Source organism: Panthera tigris, chromosome E3, assembly GCF_018350195.1.
Source record: "Panthera tigris isolate Pti1 chromosome E3, P.tigris_Pti1_mat1.1, whole genome shotgun sequence".
Classification (NCBI taxonomy): domain Eukaryota; kingdom Metazoa; phylum Chordata; class Mammalia; order Carnivora; family Felidae; genus Panthera; species Panthera tigris.
Window position 1 is genome coordinate 24,634,055 of NC_056675.1, and position 19,732 is coordinate 24,653,786.

General features: G+C 37.0%; 1 protein-coding gene across 4 annotated transcripts in view; it reads right to left on the reverse strand.

Annotated features, from left to right (window-relative positions):
- LOC122234585 (phospholipid-transporting ATPase ABCA3-like) overlaps positions 1-19,732 on the reverse strand; it is a 106,521-nt gene that overhangs the window by 48,706 nt on the left and 38,083 nt on the right. The window contains exon 1 of one of the 4 annotated variants that reach the window (XM_042971564.1): positions 13,320-13,403. The exons of the other annotated variants lie outside the window; for them this stretch is intronic. The gene's annotated coding sequence lies outside the window, so the exon portion shown is untranslated. Of the gene's footprint in view, positions 1-13,319; positions 13,404-19,732 lie in introns of those variants that run through there. 4 annotated transcript variants of the gene reach the window in all.

A 19,732-nucleotide genomic window follows, 5' to 3' on the forward strand; every position in this document is an offset into this window, starting at 1 on the left:
GGTCCATGACCAAGATAATTAAAATGACCTGTTATGAAATCAGGGTGTGAGGAGGGTATAAAGTTAAAAGGAGCAGTTTCCTGTGTACAAGACTATCTTTTATCTCTGGAGCCACTTTTTAAAGTTTGAATGCTACACAAATATGTAAGAGTTTTGAAATTAGAGGGGATAAATGTTTTATATACAGATTTCAAGACATTTGCTAATTTTACAGTTTCACACGATTCACTTACAAAGGTTACATATTATAAAGAGAACAGAAATGGTACCTTTTTAAGAATTCGTTTTTGTTTTTTTTTTTTTAAGACACAACTACTAGCACACTGAGTGGAAAGCAAAAAGTTACTATTTAAAGTGCAAGCAGTTACTCCTTAATGTAACCCCCTCAGTACCTAAACTGTCTGGCTCCCAGGAACTACCTTATAAGGAAAGAATACTGTATTGAGAGGAAAATGTTACTGAACTATCGGCTAAGAGTAAATTCAGTAAATTCTGATAATATTAAAATAAAGCTTTTTTTTTTTCCTTATGGACATTTGTTTTAAGTCATCATAAACTAGGTATTGCCTTGCTTTAAGTGGCTAGAGATGCTTAGCCCTTTAAAAAATATATTTTAGAGGTGCCTGGGTGGCTTAGTCAGTTAAGCGTCTGACTTTTGCTTTTGGCTCAGGTCAGGATTTCACACTTTGTGAGATCGAGCCCTGTGTCAGGCTCTGCACTCACAGCATGGAGTGCTTGGGATTCTCTTCGTCCTCTCTCTCTGCTCCTCCCCCTGCTCACATGTACTCCCTCCCTCTCTCTAAATAAACACTTTAAAAAAAATATATATGTAAATATATGTGTAAATATGTAGATATATTGTGTAAATTACTGAATATTTGAAAGAGCTCACTTCATCTTAATGGGTCATGTCTACCTTCATTAGTCTTCAAATAATAACCATTTGCTACCAAAGTAAATCAGTATTTTGAATATGCTTTTCTTGGTTTTAATTATTAGCTAGTAACGCTACTTTAATTATCAGCTAGAAATGCTCTAAGCATTTCTATCAGAACTTAAAGCAAATCATAAGGAAACGGTTTCCTTAAAAATTTTTTTTGAACAAATCAGGAGACTATGGATGCTGGAGAGGATGTGGAGAAACGGGAACCCTCTTGCACTCTTGGTGGGAATGCAAACTGGTGCAGCCACTCTGGAAAACAGTGTGGGGGTTCCTCAGAAAATTAAAAATAGACCTACCCTATGACCCAGCAATAGCAGTGCTAGGAATTGACCCAAGGGATACAGGAGTACTGATGCATAGGGGCACTTGTACCCCAATGTTTATAGCAGCACTCTCAACAATAGCCAAATTGTGGCAAGAGCCTAAATGTCCATCAACTGATTAATGGATAAAGAAATTGTGGTTTAAATACACAATGGAGTACTACGTGGCAATGAGAAAGAATGAAATCTGGCCATTTGTTGCAACGTGGATGGAACTGGAGAGTGTGATGCTAAGTGAAATAAGCCATACAGAGAAAGACAGATACCATACGTTTTCACTCTTATGTGGATCCTGAGAAACTTAACAGAAACTCATGGGGGAGGGGAAGGGGAAAAAAAAAAAGGAGGTTAGAGTGGGAGAGAGCCAAAGCATAAGAGACTCTTGAAAACTGAGAGCAAACTGAGGGTTGATGGGGGGGTGGGAGGGAGGGGAGGGTGGGTGATGGATATTGAGGAGGGCACCTTTTGGGATGAGCACTGGGTGTTGTATAGAAACCAATTTGACAAGAAACTTCATATATTGAAAAAAAAAATAAAATAAAAAAATAGGCAAAGGACTCGAATAGATATTTCTTCAAAGACATTGTACAAATGTCCAAGAAGCACATGAAAAGATGCTTAATATCATTAGTCCTTAGAGAACTAAAAACCAAAACAACAATAACATGCCACTTCATACCCACTAGGATGAGAATATGTTTTTTTAGGGGCGTCTGGGTGGCTCAGTTGGTTAAGTGTCCAACTCTTGATCTCAGCTCAGAATATTTTTTTTTAGAAAAGGAGGAGAAAATACAACTTCAAATGAAGAGAAACATGAATTATTAAAAAAAAAAAAAAGAACATACATATGTTATGTAGCAAAGGTGAAGGATTTTTCATATGTAATTAGGAATCCCTAATCAGTTGACAACAGCATAAAGAAGTGAACTACTGATACAAGGAAGAGCATGGATGAAAAACAGATGCCTTAGGCTAAGTGGAAAAAGCCAGTGTCAAAACTATACAATTCCATTTGCATGATTCCAGAAAAGGCAAAACTACCAAGATGAACAGATCATTGATTGCTAGGTATAGGGGGTGAAGAGAAGGGGCAACACAAAAGAATTTTTTTGTTATGAGGAAATGGTTCTGCATCCTGGCTGCCGTAGAGATTAAATTAATATATACATGTGTTCAAACACAGAAGTGTACTCCCCCCAGATGGGCAATCTTACTGTAAGAATATTAAATTTAATATTTTAAAGGGCCCAGATAAAAGATAATAAAGGAATATGAAGAATAACTTTATCTCAACAGTTTTGACCACTTACATATAATGGACAAATTCTATAAAAGACACAAGGTACTAAAGCTTACTCAAGGAAAATAGATAATCTGAACATTTCCACATCAATTGAAGAATTAAATTTGTAGTCAAAACCCTACTCCAGGCCCACTTCTGATAACTTACCCTTCTGCTACATATCCAATAACACAAAAATACATATATATATAATTCATTTAAGTTTTACTTTGATTGAAAAATACTGTAAAGGTCCTAAATGCTCATAGATGGAAGATAGGTTGAACAAACTTTGCCATATCCACACAAGGTATCTGTAAAAACTAATAAAGATGTATCTGTAAGCTCACAGGGAATGATTTCTAAAATATGTTAGCTGAAAAAGCACATTGTAAAGGAGTGTGCAGTACACTAACATTTTTATAAGAAACTAAGGAAAATAGTATAGAAAATTGTTAATTTTTTAGAAAATAAAATACACAAAAGATAAAACAGAATTAATTAAGATACTACCTACCAGGGTGAGATGGACTGGTAAGAGGAGGGAATCATTCTTTTTTTTTTTTTTTTTAATGTTTATTTTTGAGAGAGAGAGAGACAGACAGATGGAATGTAAACAGGCAAGGGGTAGAGAGAGAGGGAGACACAGAAACTGAAGCATATTCCAGCCTCCAAGCCGTCAGCCCAGAGCCCAATGTGGGGCTTGAACCCACAACCTGGAAGATCATGATCTGAGCCAGAGCTGGCCACTTAACCGACTGAGCCACCCAGGCACCCCAGGAGGGAACTATTCTTATCTAACTATGCTTTTTCTATAGTTTGTACTTTCTAAAAATTGTGTTAATGTTTTACATACTGAGCAATTTATATTAAATTTACAATGATGGTGGGATGAAAAATGGGGTATAAGCAAAAACAAATGTACCTACTTACATTTCAAGAGAATAACTACAGTGAACGTAAAATGAAATACTAACCCGAGTAATTTTTTAACACAGTACTTTGACTACAAAGCCTCAGGCTAAATGTAGAATTACAATGACCACACTTAATATGTTTCTTGTTTACAGTGGTATGAATGAGAAATTCTGTCACTATTTTCTGAGTATTGCAAAACTGAACAAATGTGTAATTATATTGACAATGATGGGGGAGGGGGCACATTTCCCATGGTTGGAAAGGGAGGTAAATATATAGAACAGGGGAAAGCTAGGAAGAACTCTTGATATTAGATAGGTATTAGATGCAACAGCATGAACTCATAGATGTTAAAATATGAATATTAACCAGGGTATTTTAATCTTGCCACCACTGACATTTGAGCCTGGGTAATTCTGTTTCAGGGGCTGTCTTGTCCTTTGTAGGGTATTTGGTAGCATCTCCGGCTGCTACACACTAGGGATCAGTCACAGTCCTCCATCAGACACGATAATCAAAAACCAAAAATATCTCCAGACATTGCCAATATCCTCTAGGTGGTAAAATTGCCCCCCATATGAGAGCACAGATATAAAGACATGTAGATACGTACATACATACGTACGTACGTACATACATATCTGCATGCATATATGTATACGTACAGTGTGTGTTTGTGTATGGATGGATAGATAGAGATACCACTTTTATAATAAAAAAATACTACAATCCAGAAAAAATATTTAAGAAACACTACAATAATCTCTCACCCACTGTCCCACCCATTCCATTGGCAAACTCAGATCACATGTTTTTCTTCCTGGGAATCAAATCATCGAAGTCAATTTTACTAAAGGAAAGACTCATGTTTCATTTCCATTTTGCATATATATTCAATCCCCAAAGCTACTGCAATATTTGACAAGAGACAGAAAGACAGCTTCTCCGCGAGGCTCAAATGTTGATACATTGCAGTCACGAATATATATGGAAAGAAAGTGAGAAAATAGAGGAAACCTCCAATAGAAATAGCCACGGTAGCTAAAAAGTAAGAAGGAAAATAGAGTTAGCTCAAATAAACCACAAAAGCTTGACACAGAAATATCCTCATTTTATTACAAAAAAGCTCTAAAATGGAAACCCTACAAAAGAAGGGAAACTGTTTTGGTCACCACTGTATCACAGCGTCCAGAACAGTGCTCAACACAAACAGGTGCTCAATAAATAGTTTTGCTTGAAAGAATTAATGAATGATATGAGGAATAAACTTTCCCTTCTTATGCTATGATTGTGGGTATTTACTTATCTAAGAAAGGACCTACCCTTATGGTTATAAAAACTTTTTCATTTTTATTCATGAGTACTCAGCCTAACAATCTCTAGATGTACACTACCACTAATCACATCATATGAATACACCTACACTGTTTCCATTTATTTTGGAATTTTGATAGATGAAAACTAAAAACATTGACAGTGGTTTTAGATATACCTCCGGTCGTATTTATGACACTTTGAATACTTATTTAGAATATTTTATAGTGCAGTTCGTTCAAAAGACAGGGAAGAAAGTCAGTGTAATAGAGAAGCATTTGGATTAGGATGCTATGTATCATGGGGACTACATTATTTCAGAACCAACTCTTTTAATGACAAATCTAGACAAATATGTTTATTTATAAGTATATTTATTAAGAATTACTTTTTAAGTATGTTAAGAATCTACCGGGCAAGGACAATTTATAGGACCAAAATCAAGGTAAGAAGAGAAGTCAAGAGAGAGAAGTCTAGAATTTGTTGCTAATTTTCACCTTGAAGCAGTTGTAAAATCTGAACTATGGCTTAGAGTCTGAGAAAATGAGCTGAGTTTTTGACAGTGTCAAGGGCTTACAGAAATTAAGACATGCTAAAGAAAAGCCATCATTAATACGTCAAACTTTTACTTAGAGCCCTGAAAGCCTCCATCTAAAGTATAGGTGCACCAGAAACAGATCATTTTCAATCATCTCAAATCCTTAATGGATTATGATCTAACACCTAATCTAGGGGTGCTAGAGCCCCGAACCTAAATGACTGACAGATTTCAAAGTAAATCCTCTGTGCACGGAAAAAAAAGTCATGCAAAGACTCAAATAATTTATATAATTTTTATATGCAATGTTTTACATTAAATTAGAAGTTACTAAGAATACCAGTAATTTTCTAAGAGTATTACTTTAGAATAGGCTGAATGGTGTCCACCCACCCTAATTCACGTTAAAGCCCTTCCATATGGAAATGCTGAATCACTATATCGCACACCTGAAACTAATAGAACACTGTATGTTAACTGTACTGGAATTTTAAATTTAATTAATTAAATTAAAATTAAATTAAAGGAAAGGAAAAAAAAGGCCAGGAATGTAGTGAAACAAGAACCCTTATTCATTGTTGGTGGGGCTAAATATAAAATTATATAGCCACACTGGAAAAAATTGGGGGAAATTCTTATATAAGCTAAATATAAATTTACCTCACAATCCAACAATTCCATTTCCAGGAGAAGTGAAAACATATATCCACACAAAGACTTGTGTATAAAGAGCCATAGCAGCGTTATTCACAATGATTAAAAAAAAAAAAACAAAAAAACCTGTGAACAATTTAAATGTCCATCAACACTTAGATGGATAAATAAATAAAATGCATATTCATATAAGGAAATAATATTCAGCAATTAACAAAAAGGAAATACTAGTACATGCTGGAACATGAATGGATTTCAAAATCACTATGTTAAGTAAAAGAAGCTAGACTACATATCTGAGAAGAAGAAAAGACTACATATTTTATCCATCTACACCAAATGTCTAGATAAGCTAAATTTATGTAGAAAGAAAGCAGAAAAGTTACTGCCTTGTCCCAGAGAGGTAAGAATGAGGATTGAGTGAAAATTAGCTCAAAGGAAATTTTGGGAGTGATGAAAAATTTCTAAACTGAGATTTGGTTATGGTTGCATAACTTGATAAATATACTAGTGGGTGGGTTTTATGGTATGTATATTATACTTTTATAAAGCTATGGTCAAAAAAGATGTGGTCAAAAGGTACAAACGGACACTTTATAGAGAAAAAACACACATGGTTCATATTAACCTAAAAATTTGATCAGAATCAATAATTACCAGGAAATTACAAATTAAAAGTATTATGAGATACCTTTCATACCTCAAAATACGATACAAATTTTAAAAGCCTGAAACAATAGGAATACTTACCGACTGCTAGAAGGAATGTGAAATTCCACCACTTTGGAAACAGTTTGACATAACCTAGTAAGGTATCACGTTCACCCGAATAAAACAATTCCACTCCTACTTATGCACCCCAGAAAAAATCTTGTACATCTCTACCAGCTGACATATATAAGAATGTTCACATCAATATTATTCATAACAATAACTAGCAACAACCCAAATACCTACCAAGTCTAAAACTGATAACTGCACAACAGAACACTGTATAGCAGTAAAAATAAAATAATAACTAGATAAAGCTAAAAGCATAACACCATGTTGTATCAAAATCACACAGTGTAATTTCACTAAGAAAACTAAGCAATACATTAGCCAGTGATAGATACTAAGTGGAAAAGCTGTAAACAAAAGTCAATCAGAATAGTGGTTATTATCAGAAAGGGGTACCTAAAGTATTTCTTAGGTACTAGCAATTTCTGTTTTCAGTCTCTGGGTGAGCACTGGGTGTTCATTTTATTATTATGTACACTTTATATACACTCTTGCATTTATTGTCCACTTCATGCCATGAAAAAAACTTAAAGGACTTACAATTTAAAAAAAGATATGGAAAACCATCTGTGGAAACATAATAGAATGATACCAATTCATATATACATCATTTCCTACACAATATGTGTAGTTTCATTTAGTCAAAAAAGGCAACTAAAACAGGAATCACAAAAAAACAAACCACCAAAAAACTTCAGATATGTGGGGTAGATGGCTAGAGGGATAAAGAAACATTCTAGTCAAAGTATGGAAAGAGCCCAAATGTCCATCGATGGATGAATGGATAAAGAAGATGTGATATCTATATACAATGGAGTACTACTCGGCAATCAAAAAGAACAAAATCTTGCCATTTGCAACTATGTGGATGGAACTGGAGGGTATTATGCTAAGTGAAATTAGTCAGTCAGAGAAAGACAAAAATCATATGACTTCACTCATATGACGACTTTAAGAGACAAAACAGATGAATATAAGGGAAGGGAAACAAAAATAAAATAATATAAAAACAGGGAGGGGGACAAAACAGAAGAGACTCATAAATATGGAGAACAAACTGAGGGTTATGGGAGGGGTTGTGGGAGGGGGGATGGGCTAATGGGTAAGGGGCACCAAGGAATCTACTCCTGAAATAATTGTTGCACTATATGCTAATTTGGATGTAAATTAAAAAATAAAAATTAAAATAAATTAAATTAAAAAATCTAAAAAAAAAAAGCATTCTATAACTTCCAAAATATAAAATTTTACATAATTTACCAATCTTCAGGGGTTTTATATCATGGTTACATTCACTGATGTCCTTCTCACATAAGCCACAATCTTAATATCTTGGTGAGGGGGGATCCTGGGAAGATGGCGGCGTAGGAGGACGCTGGGCTCACCGCGTCCTGCTGATCACTCAGATTCCACCTACACCTGCCTAAATAACCCAGAAAACTGCCAGAAGACTAGCAGAATGGATTCTCCATAGCCAAGAGCAGACGAGAGGCCAACGGAAGAGGGTAGGAAGGGCGGAGAGGCGGTGCGCTCTACAGGGACTGGCGGGAGGGACCAGGACAGAGGGGCAGCCCACGGGCCAAGCAGAGGCTCCAAGTCTGGCTGGCAAAAGTGAAGAGGCCGGAAGGAGTGTGTTCTGACAGCAAGCGGGACTTAACATGTGACAGCAAGCGGGACTTAACAGCTCTGCTCGGAGAACGGGAGGGCTGGAGGACAACGGGAGGGAGAGTTGTTGAGCCCCTGACGACAGAGCTCAGCTTGGCGGGGAACAAAGGCGCTCGCCAGCGCCATCTCCCTCGCCCATGCCCCAGCCAAAATCCCAAAGGGAACCAGTTCCTGCCAGGGAACTTGCTTGCACCGCGCAAACACCCAACGCTGTGCTTCTGCGGATCCATCCTTCCAGCGGGTCTGACTCCCTCCCGGTGCCGCAGCGACCCTCCCAAAGTGGATCTCAGAAGGAAAAGCGAGCTGAGCCTACCTCTCCCGCCCCTGTGCACCTTGCCTACCCACCCCAGCTAATACGCCAGATCCCCAGCACCACAAGCCTGGCAGTGTGCAAGTAGCCCAGACCGGCCACGCCACCCCACAGTGAATCCCGCCCCTAGGAGAGGGGAAGAGAAGGCACACACCAGTCTGACTGTGGCCCCCGCGGTGGGTTGGGGGCAGACATCAGGTCTGACTGCGGCCCCACCCACCAATGCAAGTTATTCAAGACAGCACAGGGGAAGTGCCCGCAGTCCCGCACCACTCCAGGGACTATACAAAATGACGAAACGAAGAATTCCCCTCAGAAAAACGTCCAGGAAATAACAACAGCTAACAAACTGATTAATATCTTGGTGAATTTAGGCAAAGCAAGAACTTGTTCCTTCTGTGTGGCACCTTTGTTTTTCATTCACGCGCACAGCAACTGTGGCTCTTTAAGGTCTCACCTTTATTTGAGGTGTCTTCTTAAATAGTCCACCTCTGACAGGTTCTCCAGACTTACCTTAGCTCCCCGAATTGCTGTTGGAGGAGAACACTGAAATCTCTGGTGTTCGACAGAAAATCCCAACACAAAAGCTAGCTTTGGCTTTCAATCACCTCCCGCCTAATTTTTGGACTTTGTGCCACCTCAGCAATATTTATAAACACAAGGCATTTTAAAAAAACATTTTATCAGTATCATAGTTGTTTTGGCCAAGTGTCCCTCCTTGGCATTTGTGCACTTTACCCTGCTCTTCAGCGTATCACCTCCAGCTGACTCTGACAAAATGATTTTCTGCACTCATGGTTTTACTATAGGGTAGGCGATAGGTATGACTCTCTACTTTGTAAGAACTAATTAACTGGTAGCAGTGTTATTGCTGAAAACAATAAAAAATCCCTATGAAATGTAAATTTTACCATAAAGCAATTTGTGCCGTAAATGACTGAGAGAAGGTAATACTCTAATTAATCAGCAGATATGAAGGATATAAAAGTGAAAAAATGGTGAATATTTGTTGTATGAAAAATATACTTATTTTTTAATAAATAATAACAGAAAATGGCCACTGGAGAAGTAATTGTATGACTTCCCTAACTTAAGCTAGTGTGAATTTATTTGGTCCCACATCTCTCTCGTATGTTAGAACACAAAGGGCATGAAGTTGTTTCTCATCTGCTTTTTGCAAATTCAACATGGTTCCAGGCATGTGATGAGTGATCCAAAGACTTCAACAAGTGGGTGAGTAAATGAATGAATATTTCCACATGACCCTATTTTAGTTGACACACTCTTGTCACATGAGATCCTATGTTGGTTTTTATCCTCTTTTTACAGGCATCCTAATGCTGTATTGATTTTCTCTGATCTTTGCTCTTCCTTTCAAATCATTTCACATGCATATGATATCTGTCCTTTTTATTAGAATGCAATAAGCAGAGACTGGATATGAGGGGGCAACTGATGTTTAGAAGGAGCTCCCAGGGGCACCTGGGTGGCTCAGTCAGTTGAGCGTCCAACTTCGGCTCAGGTCATGATCTCACAGTTTGTGAGTTCGAGCCCCAAGTCGGGCTCTATGCTGACAGCTCAGAACCTGGAGCCTGCTTCAGATTCTGTGTCCCCCTCTCTCTCCACCCCACCCCTGCTTGTGCTCTGTCTCTGTGTTTCAAAATTGAATAAACATTAAAAAAAAAGGAGCTTCCAAATGAAATCCTCTTTAGAGTCAACCGAAACGCTGAGAATCTCATGGGAGGAGTGTTAGACTCACTTCTATCGAAGAACGTGGAAATCAGAAAGCCGAAGGCTAACGAGGTAACAGTAAAACACAGGAAAAAGACGAAGACAAGAGATGGGTCACCGTACTGAAGGACTACATCAGGTACAATCTAACAAAACAACCAGGAAGCCAGTTTAGTCATGCCGTAAGAGGTGTCGCAGAAAAACAAGGGTTAGAAAATAGCCCTTAACACTTAGTAGCCCTAGTGAAACAGGTCACTGTTCAGAGAGATACGAAGTTCATTAAATAACTCCTTTGTCGTGGAAGAGGTGCCCATCTAGGTGGTTTTGTGTGCTGATAAACTGAATTTCCGAGGGGACTCAATGAAAAACTGAAATTTACAACCTAAATCCCACTCAGTCCGGACCCACAGCTATTTTATTCCTTTCAAAGTTAAGCTGCAGCATGCTGCATTCAAATAGATACTTGCCTGGACAAATAAAATCACTCACAGGAAACAGACAATAATTAAAAATATCAAAAAGAATGAGACAAAATAGGAAGCCCAGAGCATATTTCTACTGAGCCCTATCATGAGCTGGTACTCCTGTAGGAGAGTTAACACAAACCAAATGTCATGACAAACAATTCATAGTTTTCAAAATGCATTCAAAAATATTATCTGACTTAATGCCCACAAAAACTTACATGGGTTAAGTATTAACATCTCTATTTTACAGAGAAATCAAGTCTCAGAATAGTCAAGTGACCTGATCAAAATCATCCACCTAATGAGTTGGCAGTGCGATTCCAACTCGGAGTTCTGAGTCCAGATCTTTTCCCCAATAACTTACCACATGCAGTTCTAACATAACAAACACTTAAAAATTTAAAACACAAAAAATAAGACCGCCTTTCTTTTTATTATGTTCTACTTCCAGGAAGTATTAGAGGAAGGCAAATAAGCTTTAATTCAATTATAGATTAAAGCAGGGAGGGGCAAACTACAGCCCATGGGCCAAATCCAGTCTACCTCATACTTTTATAAATAAAGCTTTATTGCACACAGCCATGCTCATTCGTTTCATATGGTCTGTGGCTGCTTTCATCCCAAACAGAGTTATAGTTGTAATACGGCCTACAAAACCTAAAATATATATTATCAGATTTTGCTTACAGGTAAAGTTTGCCAATCCTTAATCTACATAAACCCCTCTAATTTTACAGATCACAAAGTCAGACTCAAAGAGGGTGAGTTGCTTCTACAAAGTTACACTGAAAGACCTTCCTGTTCTGTGCTCTTCCAACTCCATCCTGCTGCCTCGGCATGTTTTGGAGGCCTTTTTTTTTTTTTTTTTAAATATTTATTTTCAAGAGAGATAGAGAGAGAAAGATGGAGCTCAAGCAGGGATGGACAGAGAGAGAGGGAGACAGAATCCAAAGCAGGCTCCAGGCTCCAAGAGGTCAGCACAGAGCCTGATGCGGGGCTTGAACCCACAAACTGTGAGATCATGACCTGAGCCGAAGTTGGGCACTCAACCCACTGAGCCACCCAGGTGCCCCTGGAGGCCATTTTTCCCTGGTACAAGCACGGATTGGAGACAAGACTCCCTGGGTTTGGATCCTCACTCTGCCACCTACCAGCAATATAACCTTGAGAAAACTTGACCTCTCTGTGCCTCAAAGTCCTCATCTGTAAATGTTAAGATCCAAATAATATAATGGGCAAATTCACAGAGTTTTAATAGTGAGATTTATGAACTATATCATATATGCAAAATATATAAAGAACCTGTAAAATTCAACACCCAAAAAACAAATAGTCCAATTAAAAACTGGGCACAAGACATGAACAGACATTTCTCCAAAGAAGACATTCAGATGGCCAACAGACACACAAAAAGATGCTCATCATCACTTATCCTCAGAGAAACACAAATCAAAACTACAGTGAGGTATCCCCTCACACATGTCAGAATGGCCAAAATCAAAAACACAAGAAACAAAAGGTGTTAGCAAGGATGTGGATAAAAAACAACCCGCATGCACTGTTGGTGAGAATGCAAACTGGTGCAGCCACTGTGGAAAACAGTATGGAGGTTCCTCAAAAAGTGAAAAATAGAACTAACTACCCTATGATCCAGCATTTACCCAAAGAATACAAAAATACTAATTCAAAGGGATACATGCACCTGATGTTTAGGGCAGTATTATCTACAATAGCCACATTATAGAAATAGCCCAAATGTCCACTGACTGATAATGAATGGATAAAGAAGATGTGGTATAAATATATACAACGGAAACAATGGAACAGTACTCAGCCATAAAAAAGAATGATATAGATGGAGCTATAGAGTAAAATGCTAAGTGAAGTAAGTCAGAGAAAGACAAATACCATATGATTTCACTCATATGTGGAATTTAAGAAACGAAACAAATAAACGATGGGAAAAAAATGAGAGAGAGAGAGACAAATCAAGAAACAGACTCTTTTATAGAGAACAAAATGATGATTTCAGAGGGGTGAGTGATGGGGCTTAAGGAGTGCACTTACCATTATTAGCACTGGGTGGTGTACAGAAGTGTTGGATTACTATATTGTACATTTGAAACTAATATTACCCTGTATGTTAACTAACGAGACTTAAAATAAAAACTTAAAAAAAGTTACAAAATCATTTTAATTTAAAAGGATAATAAAAAAAGTCAAATTAGTGGTGCTAGTTTCCAGAAGCTTTTCAAAGTAGATGTTTTATTATTAAAGTATTATATTTCAATTATTATACTTCAATATTAAATTCTGTGACTTTAGTGTCCTCTGTCTAGCACAAAGGAAGTGCTTAAAATTGTGTGTTGAATAAACAAATAAATGTGAGGGTACCTGGTTATTTGATTGCTTCCGATATCCTTACAGATGGATTCAGGTACATTTTATTATGCAAAGGAACCAAATAAGGAAATAAAGTGTTAATTTAAAGTCTGCAGAACCTGGGCACTTGGGTGGCTCAGTCGGCTAAGTGTCCAACTCTTCTTAGCTCAGGTCTTGATCTCAGGATTGCGAGTTCAGTCCTGCTCTGTGCTGGGTATGAAGGCTACAAAAAAAAAAAAAAAAAAAAAAAAAAAAAAAAAAAAAGACTGCAAAACCATGAAATAACAGATTTACTAAGGATCAGTGACAAACTCAGTCTTTTAAAGCAAATTTCAATGAAAAATCAAAGAGAAAGTTTACAATGAACTTAAGTAACCTACAAAGGACACTAAAACTCCCAAGAGGCCAAACTTGCATGTAGAGATGTGTGATGTCCACATGCAAACACTTGTAGAGATAAAGAAAAAGACAAACATAGACTAACTTCCTGAAAGATTTCTGGGTCAGGGGCCCAGGCATGTTTTCCTTGTCTTTTTTTTTTTTTTTAACCTGCATTATTTGTGTAATAGACATTGATATTTTAAAAGAAAACCACATGGAACTCTGTGCCTATATCTTCAATGAGTGATGAATGAAGCTAAGGCAGCAACCCAGCCAAGATGCAAGGTAACTCTGTCTTAAATAAGAGGGCACGGTCTCCATAGTTCTTTCATGCAAAATTTCTAATACAAAACAAAAATTAAGAGAAATGGAAGGCTTCACCTTCTGGCTGAGATGGGGCAAATGGGACCAAATGTACTCTCTAACTAGAAACAACTTAAAAAAAAAAAAAGACATATGTACAATGAATATTACTCAGCCATAAAAAAGAAGGAATCCTACCATGTGCAATAATACAAATGTGGCTTCAGGGTTATAGTCAGGGAAATAAGTCAAACAGACATATATGGAAAAAAGACACATGGAATATTATTCAGCCATAAAAAGGAAAGAAATTTTGTGATCTGTAACAACAGGGATGGACCTTGAGGATGCTCCACTTAGAGAAATAAGTCAGACACTTTAGGATATCACTTACATGCAAAATCTAAAAAAAACAATAGCAATAAAAACCCAACTCAAAGATACACAAAACAGATTGGCAGTTACTACAGGCAGAGGTAGGGGAAGGTGCTCAAAAGGTAAACATTTCCAGTTATAAGATAAATAAATCCTGGGGATATAATGTACATCATGATAATTAGAGTTAACAATACAATACGTGTATTTGAAAGCTGCTAAGAGAGTAGACCTTAAAAGTTCTCCTTACACACATACATACACAAATTTTAACTATGTATAGTGATGGATGTTAACTAAACTTATTACAATCATTTTGCAATACACAGATATGTATATCAAATTATTATGTATATATATGTATATATATGTATAATATAACCTAAAACATATGCTTTATATGTCAATTATATCTCAACTAAAAAATAAAATTTTTTAAAGGAAAGAAACACAGTGACAAATGGATTTTTAAGACATGGGAGACCAGGCAATAAATAAAGGCCAATAATCCCTAAGAGAAGAGGAAAACAAAAAAGATGAGCCCTGTGATCAAGCACTCACTTAGCAAGTTGCTAATTAGTTGCCTAGCTAACTGGAGTGAGAGCCCAGCAATGTTCCTGAGAGCAGAAGACAGCTGGGAATCCATGGAGGACAAGGTGGCTGGAGTTTGCAGTGTTAAATAAAAGCAGAGAGATAATCATAGAGGGAGTGCTCCAGGGATCTTTGAAAGGTACTCCCAGAGTCTTCAGGTTAGTACTTGTCAGCACATATGTGTGAAGAATGGGGTCAAGGCCATGAAAAGAACAACTTTTAAGGATTAGGACAAATACCTACAGCTCACAGATGGCTACGAATAGTTCCTGTCCCACCATTCAGAGTTTAAAACTATGTAATTGAAAACCATATAATTATAGGTCATAGGTAGAATATTTACAAGGATTTTGTATTAAGAGGGGGCCAAATTTAGCCCTAGACTTGGGTTCCCAACCTCAGCACTAGTGAGAACATACTCAATGCAAAGCAGTATCCTAAGTGCTTCATATATAACAGGATTTCTCACTTTCAGCACTATTTACATTTTGGATTCATTTTTAATCCCTAATTTAAAAAAATCTCATTCATTATAGGATATTTAACAGTGACCCTAAACTACCTACAAGGTGTCAGGAGCAATGACTATTTCCAGGTGTATAACTATCCCCGGACATTACCAAATATCCTACAGGAGGAAAACTGCCTCCAGTTGAGAACTACTGTCTTAGAATAAATGCCACTCTGGTCACACTTAACAAAAATTAAAAAGCAAGACCCCAAAGGATAATACTGTTTCCAGATTATCTGACATGTTTTCAAAATAAAACTGAGGAATACAGGAATACAGAAATACCCAAGACCCAACAAATTAAAATCCACAATGCCTGGCATTCAATAAAAAATTACTAGATGTGATTGACAGTCTCTAAGGTGATCCCTATCATCTCTGCCTTCTGGTGTTCACAGTCCTGTGTGGTTCCTTCCCATTGAGTGTGGCTGGGTCATGTAACTCATTTTAACCAGTAATGTAGGGATGGTGATGAAATGTCACTTCTGTGATTATGTTACATTGATCATGGCATTGGTCTCACTCTGAGGTTCTCTCCTCTTATTCAATTTGATGATGTTGTAAGGCCATTTTAGAAGTTCCATAAGGCAAGTGGCTGAGGGCAGCCTCTGACCAACAGTGAGAAAGAAACTAAATTGGGGCGTCTGGGTGGCTCAGTTGGTTGAGCATCCAACTCTTGATTTTGGCTTAGGTCATGAGCTCATGATTTGTGAGACCAAACCCCACATCTGGCTCTGTGCTGACGGCATGAAGCCTGCTTGGAATTCTCTCACTCCCTCTCTCTCTCTGCCCCTCTCCCACTCTCACATGTGCATGTGTACTCTCTCAAAATAGATAAATAAACATTAAAAAAAGAAAGAAACTACTCAGCTCAACAACCATAACAAACTGAAATATGCCAAAAACTACAAGAGTTTAGAAGACATTCTTCCCCTATTTGAGACTCAGATGAGACCACAACCCTGGATAACATCATGATTGCAGCCTTGCAGAAAACTCAGCTAAGCCATGCCTGAATCCAACACACAGAAAGTGTGAACTAATAAATGTGTGGTATTATAAGCTACTAAGTTGTGTGTAATAAATGTGTGGTATTATAAGCTACTAAGTTGTGTGTAATATTATTACATAGTAGTAAATATATAATATATGAGGTATGCAAAGAAGGAGACACATAACTCATAGCGAGAAGAAAAGTCAATCATCAAAACTGACACACAAATGTGTAATTACAGAACCAATGGACAGGACATTAAAGCTTATTATAAATGCATTCCATCTACTCAGTAAGCTAGAGGAAAATGGTACATGTTCAGCAGACACATGGAAAATATAAAGTATCTGAGACAAAAAATACACTAGATTGGATTAACATCAGATTAGATATTGCAGAAAATATTAATGAACTTGAAGACATAGTACTATAGATGGACCAAAATAAAACACAAAAGGCCTGAAAAAAAATGAATAAAGTATCAATAAGACAAATTCAGGTAGCCTAATGGAGGTCCCTGAGAGAGTGGAGGGAGACAGAGGGCATAAGAGACATGTCAAAATATAAAGGCCAAATTTTTTTCAAAATTCTGACCAACCATAAAACCACAGATACAAGAAGATCCATGAAATCCAAGCACAAGAAACATGAAGAAAACTATACCAAAGCATATCAGAGTCAAATTGCTCAAACCAGGAAATCTTTAAACCAGCCTCCAAAAATGACACATTATGTACAGAGTGGGGGAAAGCCCATCTAACTAGAAACATGGGAAGCCACATAATAATGGAACAGATATTTAAATGTTAAAAGAAAAACTTCTTACTTTAGAATTCTTAGGGCACCTGGGTGGCTCAGTTGGTTAAGCATCTAACTTCAGCTCAGCTCATGATCTCGTAGTTCGTGAGTTGGAGTCCCACATCAGGCTCTGTGCTGACAGCTCAGACCCTGGAGCCTGCTTTGAATTCTGTGCCTCCCTTTCCCTCTGACCCTCCCCTGCTCATGCTCATATTCTCATTCTCTCTCTCATTTTCTCTAAGATAAGTAAACATTAAAAAAAATTCAACACAACATAAATACCTTTCAAAAGAAAAGCAAAATAAAGACCTTGCCAAATATGTAAAAGCTGAAAGAATAAAATCAACAGAACAGCACTACAAATAATGTTAAAGAAAAACATTCAGGTAGAAGGAAAATGATGTAAGTTGGATCTGTATCTACACAAGGAATAAAGAGAACAAAAAGTGAGAAGTACGTTGGAAAAATATAAAACTTTTTTTCTTATTATTTAAATCTCTTTAGAAATGTAATTTACTTTGGGGAACATGGGTGACTCAGTCAGTTGAGCATCCTGACAGCTCAGAGCCTGGAGCCTGCTTCAGATTCTGTGTCTCCCACTCTCTCTGTCCCTCTGAGCTCGTGCTCTGTCTCTATCTCTCAAAAATAAATAAAAACATTTAAAAAAAGGACTGTAATTTACTTTTAAAAGCAAAATAATACCAATAAATTGTAAAGAAGTAAAATGTATGACAAAATGGCAAACATGCATGCTATAAACCCTAAAGCAACCATGAAATCAACACAACTAATACTTATGGCCAATAAGACAACACAGTAAGTTCAAGTGAATGATAAAAAATACTATATCAACAGGATGCCTGGGTGGCTCAGTTGGTTAAGCGTCCAACTTCAGCGCAGGTCATGATCTCAAGGTTTGTGGGTTCGAGCCCCACATCGGGCTCTGTGCTGACAGCTCAGAGTCTGGAGCCTGCTTTGGATTCTGTGTCTCCCTTTCTCTCTGTGGGTCCCCTGCATGCTCTCTCTCTTTCAAAAATAAACATTTAAAAATTTTTAAAAAAAAGAAATAATTAAAAAACACAGGAATAGTAAAGTCACATGATACAAAATTAATATACAGAAATTTGTCAAATTTCTATACACTAATTATGAAGCACCAGAAAAAGAAATTAAGAAAATAGTCCCATTTGCAGTTGCACCAAAAACAATAAAATACCTGGGAATAAACTTAACTCAAGAAATAACAGACCTGTACTCTGAAAACTATAAAATATCAATGAAAGAAACTGAACATGACACAAATGGAAAGATATTCGATGTTCACCAATTAGAAGAACAAATGTTAAAATACCCATACTACCAAAGCAATCTCTACATTTAATGCAATCTCTATCAAAATACCAACAGCATTTTTCACAGAATTAGAACAAACAATCCTAGAATTTATATGGAACCACAAAAGACACCGAAAAGCCAAAGTAATCTTGTAAAAGAAAAAAACTGGAGTTATCACAACTCCAGACTTCAAGTTATACTACAAAGCCTTAGTGATCAAAATGGTATGGTTTTGGCACAAAAACAAACACCTACATCAATGGAACAGAATGGAAAATCCAGAAAAGAACCCCCAACTATATGGTCAATTAATCTTCTACAAAGGAGGAAAGGATATGCAAAAAAGTCTCTTCAACAAACGGTGTTGGGAAAACTGGACAGCAACATGTAAAAGAATGAAACTGCACAACTTTCTTATAACAAACACAAAAATAAATTCAAAATAAATCAAAGGCCTAAATGTGAGACAGGAAACCATCAACACCCTAGAGAACACAGGCAGTAACCTCTTTGACATGGGCCATAGCAACATTTTTCTAGATATGTTTCTGAGGCAAGAGAACAAAAGGAAAAATAAACTATTAGGACTACATAAAAAAAAAAAAAAGCTTCCACACAGCAAAGGAAATAAAAAACTAAGACAACCTACTGAATGGGAGAAGATATTTGTAAATGATATATCTTATAAGGGGCTAATATCACAAAATATATTAAGAATTTAAACAACAGCCAAAAAATAAAATAATCCAATTTAAAAATAAAGGCCCTAAATAGACATTTTCCCAAAGAAGACATACAGATAGTCAACACACACATGAAAATATGTTCAACATCACTAATCATCAGAGAAATGCAAATAAAAACCACAATGAGATTATCAACCTTACACCTGTCAGAATGGCTAGAACCAAAAAGATAAGAAATAATAAGAGTTGGTGAGGATGTGAAGAAAAAGGAACCCTCTTGCACTGTTGGTGGGAATGCAAATTTGTGTAGCCACTGTGGAAAGCAGTATGGAGTTTCCTCAAAAAAATAAAAACAGAATTACCATCTGATATGATCTAGTAATTCCACTACTGGATATTTACCCCCCAAAAGTGAAAACACTAACTGGAAAAGATATATGCATTCCTAAGT